Raw genomic sequence first — 13,988 nt, forward strand, 5'->3', positions numbered from 1 at the left:
TCAGCTTGTACAAGAGGGCATAGCTACAAATTGAGGGGTGATAGATTTAAGACAGATGTCAGAGGCAGGTTCCTTATGCAGAGAGTGGTAAGGGTGTGGAATGCCCTAATACAGTCAACTCAGCCACATTAGGGAGATTTAAACAATCCTTAGATAAGCACACGGATGATTTTGGGATAGTGTAGAGGGACAAGCTGAGAATAGTTCACAGGTCGGCGCAATATAGAGGGCCGAAGGGCCTGTTCTGCACCGTATTTTTCTATGTTCTATGTACAGGAGACAATATTGTGAGTAGCAAATGCAGTAGACTAGATTCAGTGAAGTGCACGTAAAGTGCTGCTTCACGTGGAAAATGTGTCTGGAGTCATGGATAGTGATGAAGGAGGAAATTAACAGGCAGTTATTACACCTTCTGCGATTGCATGGGAGCTTGGAAATGTTAGGAGTGGAGGAAAAGTGGGTCAGAATATCCCAAAGGGAACAGCCCCTGCAGAAGGCTGACAGGAGGAAATATGTCTGATGACAGCAAGCAGGAGGTGGCAGAAATGGTGGCTAATGATCCTTTGGATGTGGATGCTGGTGGAGTGGATAATAAGTACAAGGGGTCCCTATTGCTTTTCTAGGAGGGAATAGAAGGGATGAAGGCAGAAGTGCAAGAAAAGGGTTAGACATGGTTGAGGGCCTTGTCAACCACATTGGTGGGGAAACCTTGGTTGAAGAAGGTGGTGAACATTTCAGAAGCTGACATCATCAGAACAGATGCAATAGAGACAGCGAAACCAAGAGAATGGAACAGAGTCTTTACAGGAAGCAGAGTTTGAGGATATAAAATTAATGTAACTGTGGGAGTCAGTGAGTTTAAATTGGATATTGGTTTGTACTTAATGGATTTTAGGAGGGTGGGGAAAGTCTCATTGAAAATTACAGAATGCCAAGAAAGCTGGATAGAGTTTTTTTTCATTCATTTGTGGAATGTGAGATTCACTCACTGGCTAGCATTTATGGCTGATCCCAAGTTGCCTTTGAATAGATGGTGGTGAGCTGCCTTCTTGAACCGCTGCAGTCCACCTGCTATCAGTTGACCCATGAGGGAGAGAACTCCAGGATTTTGACCCACCGACAATGAAGGAACAGCAATATATTTCCAAATCAGGATGATAGTGGCTTGGAGGGGAAATTGAAGGTGGCGGTATTCCCATATATCTGCTGCCCTTCTCCTAGATGGAAGAGATTGTGGGTTTGGAAGGTGTTGTCTGAGGATCTTTGCTGATTTTCTGCATGCATCTTGTAGATAGTAGGCACTGCTGCTACTGAGCATCAGTGGTGGAGGGAGTGGATGCTTGGGGATGTAGTGACAATCAGGAGGGCTGCTTCGTCCTGGATGATGTCAAACTTCTTGACCGTTACTGGAGCTGCAATCATCTAGGCAAGTGGGGAGTACTTCATTACACTCCTGATTTGTGCCTTGTAGGTGATGGGCAGGCTTTGGGAGTCATGAGGTATGTTACTAGCTGCAGCATTCCTAGCCTCTGACCTGCTCTTGTAGCCATTGTGTTTATGTGGTGAGTTCAGCTGAATTTCAAGTCAATGGTAACCCACAGAATGTTGATAGTGGGGAATTCAGTGATGATAACATCAAGGGACAGTGGTTGGATTGTCTCTTGATAATGGTCATAGTCTGGCATTTGTGTGGCACAAATGTTACTTGCCACTTGTCAGCCGAAGCCCGGATATTGTCTACATTTTGTTGCATTTGGACATCTTCCCTGGTGGGTTGGAGGGTGAGGGGTTATAGAGGTTTATAAAATCATGAGGGGCATGGATAGGGTCAATAGGCAAGATATTTTCCTTGGAGCAGTGGAGTCCAGAACTACAGGGCATAGGTTTAGGGTGACAGGGGAAACATTTAATAGGGATCTAAAGGGCAATTTTTTTCACACAGAGGGTGGTGAATGTAGAACATAGAACATTACAGCGCAGTTCAGGCCTTTCGACCCTCGATGTTGCACCAACCTGTGAAACCAATCTGAAATCCATCTAATCTACTCTATAGTATTGTCATCCATATGTTTGTCCAATGACCACTTAAATGCCTTTAAAGGTAGCGAGTCTCCATGCCCCTACTACTCTCTGCTAAAGAAACTATCTCTAACATCTAACCTATATCTATCACCCCTCAATTTAAAGCTATGTCCCCTCATGCTAGCCATCACCATCTGAAGAAAAAGGCTCTCACTGTCCACCCTATCTAACACTCTGATTTTCTTATATATCTCAATGAAGTCCCCTCTCAACCTTCTTCTCTCTAACAAAAACAGCCTCAAGTCCCTCAGCCTGTCCTCATAAGCACTTCCCTTCATACCAGGCAATGTCCTAGTAAATCTCCTCTGAACCTTTTCCAAAGCTTCCACATCCTTCCTAGAATGCGGTGAACAGAACTGTACACAATACTCAAAGTATGGCCAAATGAGCAGTCAGAGGAAGTGGTGGAGGCTGGTTCAATTACGACATTTAAAAGGTATCTGGGTGAGTATATGAATAGCAAGGGTTTCGAGGGATATGGGTCAAGTGCTGGCAAATGGGAATGGATTAATTAAGGAAATCTAGTCGGCATGGATGAGTTGGACTGAAGGGTTTGTTTCTGTGCTGTACATCTCTATGATTGTTTCAGTGTCTGAGGAACTGTGAATAGTGCTGTACATTGTGCAATCATCGATGAATACTTCAATTCTGATCTTGTGATGGAGGGAAGGTCATTGACGAAGCAGCTGAAGATGTTTGGGACTAGGACAATATCCTGAGGAACTCCTCCAGAGATGTCCTGGAGCTGAGAAGATTTACCTTCAACAGTCACAGCCATCTTTCTGTGTGTCAGTTATGATCCTAACTACTGGAGAGTTTCTCCCAGATACCCATTGATTCCAGTTTTGATGCTCCTTGTTGCTACACTCAGTCAAATGCAGCCTTGAAGTCTAAGGCTGTAACTCTCAGCTCACCTCCGCCATTCATCACTTCTGTCCATGCTTGGACAAAGGATGTAATAAGATGAGGAGCTGAGTGGCATTGGCAGAACCCAAGTTGGGCACCACTGAGTAGGTTATTGCTGAGGTGCTGCTTGATAGCACTGTTGACACCTTCCATTTATTTATTGATGATTGAGAGTAGATTGATGGGATGGTAATTGGCTGGGTTGGATTTGTTGTTTTTTATGTACAGGACATATTTGGGAAATTTTCCCACACACACACCCTCTCACAGACTTCGGTGCGAAAGATAAGGCTAGAGCTTTTACAGCAGTCTTCAGGCACAAGTGCCAAATGGGTGATCCATCTCAGATTCGTCCAGTGGTCCCCAGCATTACAGATACCAGTCTTCAGCCAATTTGATTCACTTTGATACTGCAAAGGCTACAGGCCCAGACAACATTCTGGCAAAAAGTACTGAAGACTTATACTCCAGAGCTTGCTGCTCCCCTAGCCAGTTCTTCCAGTACAGTTACAATACTGGCACCTACCCAACAATGTGGAAAATTTCCCAAGGATGTCCTGGCCCATGGTACATTGGTGAGACCAAGCAGAGGCTACAGCAATGGATGAATGGACACTGCACAACAATCAACAGACAGGAGTGTTCCCTCCCAGTCAGAGAACACTTCTGCGATCCGGAACATTTGACCTCGGACCTTCGGGTGACCATCCTCCAAGGCAGACTTTGGGACAGGCAACGAGAAGTGGGCAAACAGAGGCTGACAGCTAAGTTCGATACCCATAGGGAGGGCTTCAACCGGGACCTTGGGTTCATGTCACACTACATGTGACCCCATTGCACTACACACACACACTCTCACATATGCTCATACATACACACCCTCTCACAGACTTATATCCCTTTACACTCACACTCACATACATACACACACTCTCTCACACTCATTACCATCCCCCACACAAACACACACCCACAAGCACACATACACAAATAAGTTTGTGGGGTGAATTTGTACTGCAGAATTACATTTTACTTTGCTCAAAACTGCATGAAACCATGTTACATTCTATAAATCCATTTTTTAAGATTAGAATCAGTCTGAACATTGTGGCACAGACAGTCTCACACAGGGAAGCCAACAATGCATTATCTGGGCCAACATGACAGCAATTGTTAAAGTTCACTTGAGAATGTAACTTTTTAAACAAGCTTTGTGATTTACACATGAAAGAACTGAAACCAACATCGTGATTCTAAAAGATGAGAGACTTAACAAACAATCCAGATCTTTCTCAATATATAATTTCAGTTACGTCACACTGTAAACTTTGCTATAAATTCCGTGTCTTACAGTCTTATTCTCCATAACCACCTGAGAAAAGAGTAGCGCCCCGAAAGCTAGTGCTTCCAAATAAACCTGTTGGACTATAACTTGGTGTTGTGCGATTTTTAACTTTGTACACCCCAGTCCAACACTTGGCGACTCCAGGTCATGTCCACTGACGTGGGAGTGGAATTAGAGCGACACGTTTAGATTTTGACTGTGGTGAGCTCATTGTGCCAATAGTTGTCAATAAATCAAGTGGAGATGAAAGAAAAACACACACACACACACACAAAGAGGTAGGTGGTTGAGTTGTGGTGATGACGAATGGTTACAAGTCGGAATGGCTGAGAGTGGAAAGGGCTAAGTCGAAATCCAGGGGCTGACTGTACGTGGGTGACTGCTGCCGCGTTTCCCTTTACAGTCAGTTTCGATTTTAGATGTTGCCACTTCCTGAAAGTGTCTGGCTGACAGTGCGCTGTGAGTGGAGAGCGCATCACCGACTGTAATGCGAAGGCTTCCCCCAAGTCCAGCTTCAGCAGCTCCGGGAGGTAAGGCGGCTTTAACCGTGACTTCTTTGGCACCTTGTTGGAGCGCTGGCGACCTGTCAGAAATCTCAGTCCCCTCATATTCATGGACTGACTTTCAGGGATAAACATACGCTGGTTGCTTCGAGAACTTCTTTCTTTGTAACGCGCGGTTGTAATCACTAACCCGTTACGAATGAAATTCGGGCGTTTTCCTATCTGAGGGCGAAAAGGAGAGTTCCTGTCGCCTTTAAAATGGCGCTGAGGTGTGCGATCCTAACATTGCTTGTCTTCTCTGTTCATTCCCAACATTAACTGCTCGATCACCCTTTGGTTTCTTATTGTTGTTGTGGGCCGGGCAGCTGCTACTGCCGCCGGGTCCCTGGAGTTGACCCTGCATCCTGCCCCTGAACCAAGCACGACACTCTAAACATTGACAGGAGGAAACAGCAAAATCTAAGGCTCTGTAAATCTCTGGGTCATGTGAGTTATTTGTGCGAGAGAATCGTGTTATTTCTCTACTGCTTTCTACAGTTTCCTCAGTAGATTTAACTTTATAATTCCTAATGGCACCAGGCAAGGGTTTATTGTGTGCTTAATATTGCAATGTTCACCTAGAAATTACTGCTGGTGATATCAGTGGATAAAAGCTCCCCACGCTTACAGGACATTCCTTTAATTTCTATTTATCCAGGCCATGGATTACCTGGATTAAAACAATGTTTGCAAGAATAGGGTATTCCTTTATTTTCTATTTATACAGGCCATGGATTAGCTGGATTAAAATAGTGGATGCAGGAATACCACACAAATGCATAAGCAATTCTGCCAATGGTGACCATTGAACTCTGGTAGATAAACAAAGAACGACTACAGATTAGTCAACATCTTTAATTAGTGAGGAGCTGGTCTAATTTATCACCCCTGCGTTGATGTCTCTTACCCCCATCCATACCATCTCCAGATTTAATTCAAAAAGATTTGAAATCCGGAAATAAACACCAGAAAATATCTCAGGTTGGAGTTTCAACTAATACACAGAGTCACAGAGATGTACAGTGCAGAAACAGACCATTCAGTCCAACCCATCCATGCCAACTGCTATCCTAAATTTATCTAGTCCCACTTGCCAGCACTTGGCCCATATCCCTCCAAACCCTTCCTATTCACGTACCCATCCAGGTGCCTTTTATGTTGTAATTGTACAGTGTATGCCACTTCCTCTGGCAGCTCATACGCACACCACCCTCTGTGTGAAAATGTTGCCCCTTAGGTCCTTTTAAATCTTTCCCCTCTCACCCTAAACCTATGCCCTCCAGTCTAGACTCCCCCACCCCAGGGAAAAGACCTTGTCTATTTATGTTTCATAAAAAATGATTCATAATTACTATTGTAATCTTTGATGATATAATCAAGTTTGCAGTTGAAGACTTTAATTAAGCACTCACTACATATTGAAACATTAGCAAATGCAAAATTATTAGAATTATATTACCACCAGAATACTTTAAAACAATTTCCTTTGAGTGGTGCAGTGGTAGTGCCCTGATCTCTACACCCAGAAACCTAGGTTCAAATCCCACCTGCTTCAGAGGTGAGTAATAACATCTCTGAATAGATTGATTAGAAAAATAGGTTAAATTGTTAAAAACCCCAGTTGGTCACGATTTTTTAAGTCCTACTATTAAAAAAAGTTGGACCTATTAAGTCACTGTCAAATAAAAATGTTTCTATTATAATCCTTCAATGACAAGAATATTATAATGCAAGATAAAATTTAGTTTACAAAACTTGCTTCACTATAATCCCGATATTTTAAAACATTGTCTTTTCCCCAGGGTGGGGAGTCTAAAGTTGAGGGCATGGATTTAAGGTGAGAGGGGAAAGATTTAAAAGGGACGTAAGGGGCAACTTATTCATGTAGAGGGTGAAATGAGCTGTCAAAGGAAGTGGTTGAGGTTTGTACAATTACAACATTTAAAATGCACCTGGATGGGTATATGAACAGGAAGGGTTTAGAGGAATATGGGCCAATGATTAATTTAGGATATCTGATCAGCATGGACGAGTTGGACCGAAGGATCAGTTTCCATGCTGTACATCTCTGTGACTCTATTTTGTGTATTGATCACATTTGCTATGCACAATGTTATCTATAATGATTTATAATTGTTAAAAAAAAGTAAAATATTTTATAATACCAAAATCCTATCTCATCATGCCAAAGTTTATAACAGAAACATTGACCTAGGAAGTGATTTACACCCCAATTCAGGCATAAGCTCAGTGGTGCCAATGATGCTGACAGCAAATGGATACATACACTGGGTCTCCTTGCATCATCAAGCTGTGACAGTCTGTCAGGAGAACTGGTGGTACCCCAAGAGCTAAATGTAGTGATCCTGATGAAGAGAAACACCAGACCTTCAGTAAGTCTGGATAGAGGGAGTGCAAATGAAAAGGAGCGCAAATATTACCAATAGCAGCCCATAGTAAAAGGGCAGATCCAGAAGAATCCCTGCTCCTCGTTCAGATGAGTAAAAATATTGTTAGCAGTTCCTTAAGTGCCTCTAGTTTGGTTCGAGTTAATTGTTAGCATGAAGGTCATGATGCAGTCAGTCACAATCTAAAATACTTTTGCAGTATTCATCTCCTCCAGCTGCAGAAGTGTCAATGGGCTCCAATTGTTCTATTTGCAAAACTAACCTTTTATGCATAAATGACCTGCAAGTACATTACAAAACATTCTAGTTGGACATAACTGAGAAATGTAACTTTTTATTCTGTAAAGCACTTTACACTCTTGAATGCCTCAAACCAAATGCAAAACTGAAACATTTACTAAATGTGGACCAGAAACTATGCACGTTTCAACGTTAGCCACAAAGTGTTCAATATTTTGTCAGCCCCTCGGTATATTATAGCAGACAGGCCTTGGAATGAGACCTTTTCCTACAGCGCTTTGGCAGTGGATTCCCCAAACTTTAGTATGTCCCTCAGTCCTACACCTTAGAATGTGTCAGTCTTGAAAACTCAGTTGAGAACAACTCTTTGCACTGGAAGACAAACAAGTTTCAGACAGACCAAAGAGCATCTTTGATCAAGTTGCTGGATCTCCAGGCGCAGTTGATGTTTGTCTTGATGTGTGTCCCAGAACAGAGTCTATAGAGCACAGAGTCCTGTGTTACAGATCTCCCTGGGATGAATCTCGACAAAAATCTCTGCATCTCACTTCAGGGATTCTTTGCAAAGACACATTCCAGAATGAAATGTGTGCCAGTTTATTCACCAGTACAACTGTTTTCAAGGTGCAGAGAGTCCAGGCCTACATTAAAAATCTGACAGGTAGTGCCCTTCTCACCACCAGCCAAACTACATCTCCGTGCTAGTTGGAAAATTCTGCCAACGAGACATTCTGCCAAATGATTTTGATGGTTCTGCTCAGACAACCGTCTAACAGATCAAACATCATCTTTCCCTGTGATGATTTTATGTACTGACTGCTGCATATGGCTTTGTGGGTCAAAGATGCTTGCAAGTATAAATTTTTCCATGAGGGATAGCTGGTGCAACGTGGCTCAACTACTTTGAGTGTTCCCCTGCAACATTGCCAGACCCACCCTTCACAATACCAAGGACAGGTAGAATCTCAGCATGTGGTGACACTAAATGGTTGCACACTGACAGTCTAGGCACAGCTTGATGCAGCCACACACAAATGTGACCTTCATGGTGAGGTTGACATTAGCACATTCTTTCACACTCTATCCAGAGACTTTGACATGGTAACTCTACCCACCCGATCCACCTTTGGCTTCCAGATAACGTAGAAGACAGGTTGCATGACGGCTGTGGTGCAGAATCAGGGAATGGGGCAGAGCTGTGTCATATGCATGAACAAGAGCAGCTCATACCCAATGACAAGGTTTTTATGCACTTTGGAGAGGGATCTGCACTCGCAAGTGCCCAGTTTCTGCCTCACCTTGGTGATATGCTCCTCCCCATTTTTAGCCTGCCCCTCTGAACCAGATTCTTAGCATTTTCAAGTAATCTGACATGATGGTGCAAAAGATAAAAGATTGGTCAACTAGCTCCCGAAAAACTTGGTCTCACCATTGCCTTGATTGGCCAAGGCTCCTGAGGTCAGATTGAACTCCTTACAGATGCTTATCAAGTCTGTACACTGACAGTGGACCTGAGCAGAGAGCAGCAATGTACAGGAAGCCTTGACCTGCAGGCCTCTGCTGCCCACAATTGTCATTCTGCTAAAGCCTGCAATCATCTTGGTGGACTCAGTGAAAGCCTTGGTGCGACACACAAACAAGACAAGAGAGAGGACAACCCTGCCTGACTCCAGATCTGATTCAGAAGCTTTCTGATTCCTATCCATTGATTGAAACTCCTTTTGTGTACAGCAGTCAGGTCCAATTGCAGATTCCCTCCCAAAGTACATCTATCAGATAGGTGTGCGATATTCTGCCAAAAAAATATTTCCTTGCCCAGGCGGATGAAACAAGTGTCCACTCTGTTGCCATGCACATAAGTGACCACAGTAACGGAGGTGAATCACCAACCTTCACACAGACTTGACCTTATTGACCAACACACTAGACAGAACCTCATCGTCTACATTCAGCAGTCAGATTGGTTGACAACTCCACATTTCCTGCAAATTGTTATTTCAGGTGTAAAGTCTCTTTTAACGTGGCAATTTTAATCTGGATTTGGAGTGCATCTAGTCAATCTGCCATAGGTGACTGTGCATGTCAAATCAGTTAGGTTGTCCAGGATCATTCAGGCAATCTGCCTTGTCACAGAGGTCAGTAGCACAGAAAGTCTCCATGCTGCTGACAGAGGCACAGAGGTCTGCAGCATAGCTAAACATCCTTCAGCAGTGAAAGGGATTAGATTAGATTACTTACAGTGTGGAAACAGGCCCTTCGGCCCAACAAGTCCACACCGACCCACCGAAGCGAAACCCACCCATCCCCCTACATTTACCCCTTTTACCTAACACTACGGGCAATTTAGCATGGCCAATTTACCTGGCCTGCACATCTTTGGACTGTGGGAGGAAACCGGAGCACCCGGAGGAAACCCACACAGACACAGGGAGAATGTGCAAACTCCACACAGTCAGTCGCCTGAGTCAGGAATTGAACCCGGGTCTCTGGCGCTGTGAGGTAGCAGTGCTAACCACTGTGCCACCGTGCCGCCCACGATGGATGGCAGATTAATGGCAGCATCAGATAGGAACAGGAGGAGCGGACTCAACCCTCCCCGGTCACATGGGTCCAGCTCAGACATGGCGGTCACAGGAATGGTGGCGACAGAGGAACTGAGACCCAAGAGTCCAGTACAGACATTCAGTAGCCTATTTCAGAGACTCTGGCTCATGTCAAACAGTGACTGGAGGAGCAACAGAGGAGGAACAAGAAGAGAGAAAAGTAAATTCTATTGCAGTAAAATCTTGCATTATGTTCCGTATTTCAAGATGCCACTGGAGCGTGTGACACTTTACATATAACACATGAAAAAACACTTTTCATGGTATTCTTATATACAGGTGACAATCTAAGTTTTCTATGAGTAAAAAGTGAGGTCTGCAGATGCTGGAGATCACAGCTGCAAATGTGTTGCTGGTCAAAGCACAGCAGGCCAGGCAGCATCTCAGGAATAGAGAATTCGACGTTTCGAGCATAAGCCCTTCATCAGGAAGCCCTTCCTGATGAAGGGCTTATGCTCGAAACGTCGAATTCTCTATTCCTGAGATGCTGCCTGGCCTGCTGTGCTTTGACCAGCAACACATTTGCAGCTAAGTTTTCTATGAGCTTATATTGGAAACCACGTATAATATTTACCATCAGATTTGATAATGGATCATTCAAATTTATCTTGTTTTTTTAAAAGATGCAATTGAAATTTAGAAGTCCAAGTTAAGTTTTGAACCAAATATGAAATTCAAAAGCTTAAACTTCACAATAACATTCTTAAATTTGTCTACTAAATTAAGTTTCATGCTTCTTAATGCATTCATGTGACAAGTTTTGAGGACCTGCAGTACTGTGTACAATTGTGATCCCTTACTTGATAGAGTTGTCATTGTATTGGAGGCAAATGGGACTAGATAACTAGATTGATTACAGAAATGAGGGATTTGTCTTATGAAGGTAGATTGTGCAGGTTAGGCCTATCTTATTTGGAGTTGAGAAGAAAGATCTATTTAATATAAGATGCTAAAGGGCATTGACAATGTAGACGTAGAAAGGAGGTTTCCTTGTGGGGAAATCTGGAAAAAGAGGTCATGGTTTTAAGGATAGCAGATTTCAAATGGAGATGAAGAGAAATTACTTCTCTCAAAGGGTCATGAATCAGTGGTATTCAATAGTGTATGGTAGATCATGGGTCGTTGAGTAAACTTAAGGAGAAGATAGATGGATTTTTATTTTGTATTGGTTGAAGGATTATGGGGAGTGGGTAGGAAAGTGGAGTTGCGATGAGATCAGCCGTGATCATATTAAATGGTGGAGCAGGCTCAAGGGGCTGAATTGCCGATTCTAGTGCTTATGTTCTTATGATTCCTGATACCAGATTACCATTTGCAACATTCTCCATTTGTCATACCTTGATACCAGATCAAAACCAGATACAAATAACATTTTTAAACAATGGATGTGCAGAGAAACAAAACAATGTTTCCTTCCTCGAGTATAGACAAAATCCAGTCATTGTTTGTCTTTTCTAATCCTGGTTCTTTTGTACAAATTGTTGAAGAAAAACTCACAAAATTACATCCACTTCTCATAGAGTCATAGAGTAACACGACACGGAAACCGACCCTTCGGTCCAACCAGTTAATGCCAACCATAATCCCAAACTAAACTAGCCCCACCTGCCTGTGCTAGGCCCATATCCCTCCAAACATTTCTTATTCATGTACTTATCCAAATGTCTTTTAAACATTGCAACTGTATCGCATCCACCACTTCCTCTGGAAGTTCATTCTACAGTCTAACCGCACTCCGTGTAAAAAAGGTTGTTCCTCATGTCTTTTTATAAATCTTTCTCCTCTCACCTTAAAAATATGCCCCCTAACAAATATTATCGTGAAAAAGAGTCCGAGAAAGAAAGTATTTCCTTCAAACCTGAAGGTACCAATTTGGTTCTTATCCTATCTTTACTGTTCCATTTTCTCATCGCAAAACAACCTTAGCTAAGTGTTTCCTAACATGACCATGGAAATATATAAATCATACACACTATAGTTTCAGCAAACAATTAAAGCACTGTGTCAGCTAAAATTGTACAATGACAGATTGAACCTTGGAGAAACCAGAAATGAATAACTTTGAGCCATTACATTTCTTCTAGTTTCAATAGAAATTTATGAAAACTTTACATAATATCAAACTAAATCTTCATCTCACATTGCTTACTTTAGTACATTATCCACTGCAACATATTGGAGCCCAATTCAACAGCTCATAAACTTTAACAATTCTCATTCCTATAATTAATTCCCTCCATGCTCACTCTATTCATTTAATTTCCTCCAGCCCGACAAACCTTACATGATCTTTGCACTCCATCAATTCTAGCCTCTTCTACATCCCTGCTTTTAATGGCGTTATTCTTGATGCCTGTGCTTTCATCTGCTGAGGCTGTAATCTCTGAAACTTCATTCCTAAACCTGTCCACCTTTGCTTGTTTCAGATGCTCCTTAATATTTACTTCTGTCTATGCTTTTGGTCATCTGTCGTATTACCTCATTACATGCTTTGGTGTCTCATTTTGTCTGTTGTTGGATTTGTGAACAGCCTTGAGATTTCCTATATTTAAGGTACAATATAAATATAACTTTCTGATTGTTATACACTTGAAAGTTTCACCTTCACCCAAAGACCTAGTCTTGGACTTAACAGAGTTGATTTGGATGCCTTCACATGGCATTAATAGATGGTAAAAGGCTCAAAATGAGGTTGGCGGTTGACTGCCTCATTAACAGTGGCAAGGTGTTTGTCCCTATTTTGAAAGTTGCAACCTTCACTTTAATATGGAAATTGGTTGTCATGTGATACATACAGGACTGCAAGTGTTATTTTTTGTTGGGCCTTGATTGAGTCTGCACCATGCAATCTATGATCAGCTTCCTGGGCAAATGAAACTGAAAACGCCCACCAAAATGAATATGTTGAATGATTCTGTGAGCTGCTGAGGTGCAAGATTGCTTTTCTGGTGCCACCACCCAGAACCCCACCCTCCACGTTTATAATCCCCTCCTGCAATTTACATTTTATCAACTTCCCAAAAACCTGATTCTGAGGCCTCAGTCAAGCAGGCTGAGTACTAGGGCCTCAAAATGATGGGATTTTGGACCTTTTGGTCTATTGATAGTTGCTCAAAATGATTTACCTGACTTAGCTGCAGCCCAACAATTTCTTGCAATGCATCAGCAGTATTTAGGTACCCAAACAATTAAATCTGTGTGCTTCACAAAAACATAATTTGAAGAAGTGCTAGGCTCAAGCTGTTACTGTCACTCAGTAATTTCACATCATGTGTAATATCAATCAGTCACTTTTTAAAAATCCAGAAGGATGCTTGCTAACTGACAAGAAAATGTATACAGTAATCACAAACTTTATACTTGCACCACCTTCTTCTTAAGTTTGAAATTGTCCATTTAGTAAGATTTGTGGCGACAACTTTAAATACATCAAAAAAGTTGAAACTACTATTTTCAATGGTGAAATGTGCTTCAATGGATTACTTTTAAAAATGATCCAATTATTTGTTCAAGTGTACAATGGGGAATTTTGGTAGAATCGTGATGTATCAAAGTCTCATTCTAAATCTAAGAAAGTGGATAAAATGTGACTGGTCTGACATCACAATAGCCTCTTTAATAATCAAATGGCAACACATGATATCAAAACAATGATAACTTTGCAAGATTGATTCTGTGGAAAAAAAGCTCTTCCAGTTATTTCATTTCATCCTTCTGGAATATTAACCATTTTTAACTACTCCAGCGTGATACTGCACTCTCTTCTGTACTAACCCACACTCACAAGGCACAGACACACTAATCATCCATTCCTACAGCAGGAAAATATCATAAATCTCATAGTCTTCATGTATGTTTGTGA

The 13,988-nt window shown here is 42.1% G+C and overlaps 1 protein-coding gene across 1 annotated transcript in view; it reads left to right on the plus strand.

The window, feature by feature from the left end:
• The first annotated feature begins 4,655 nt into the window (after positions 1-4,655).
• LOC132819400 (TNF receptor-associated factor 5-like) overlaps positions 4,656-13,988 on the plus strand; it is a 69,030-nt gene continuing 59,697 nt past the window's right edge. The window contains exon 1 of the mRNA XM_060830883.1: positions 4,656-4,863. The gene's annotated coding sequence lies outside the window, so the exon portion shown is untranslated. The remainder of the gene's footprint in view (positions 4,864-13,988) is intronic.

Source organism: Hemiscyllium ocellatum, chromosome 10 (genome assembly GCF_020745735.1).
Source record: "Hemiscyllium ocellatum isolate sHemOce1 chromosome 10, sHemOce1.pat.X.cur, whole genome shotgun sequence".
NCBI classification, from domain to species: domain Eukaryota; kingdom Metazoa; phylum Chordata; class Chondrichthyes; order Orectolobiformes; family Hemiscylliidae; genus Hemiscyllium; species Hemiscyllium ocellatum.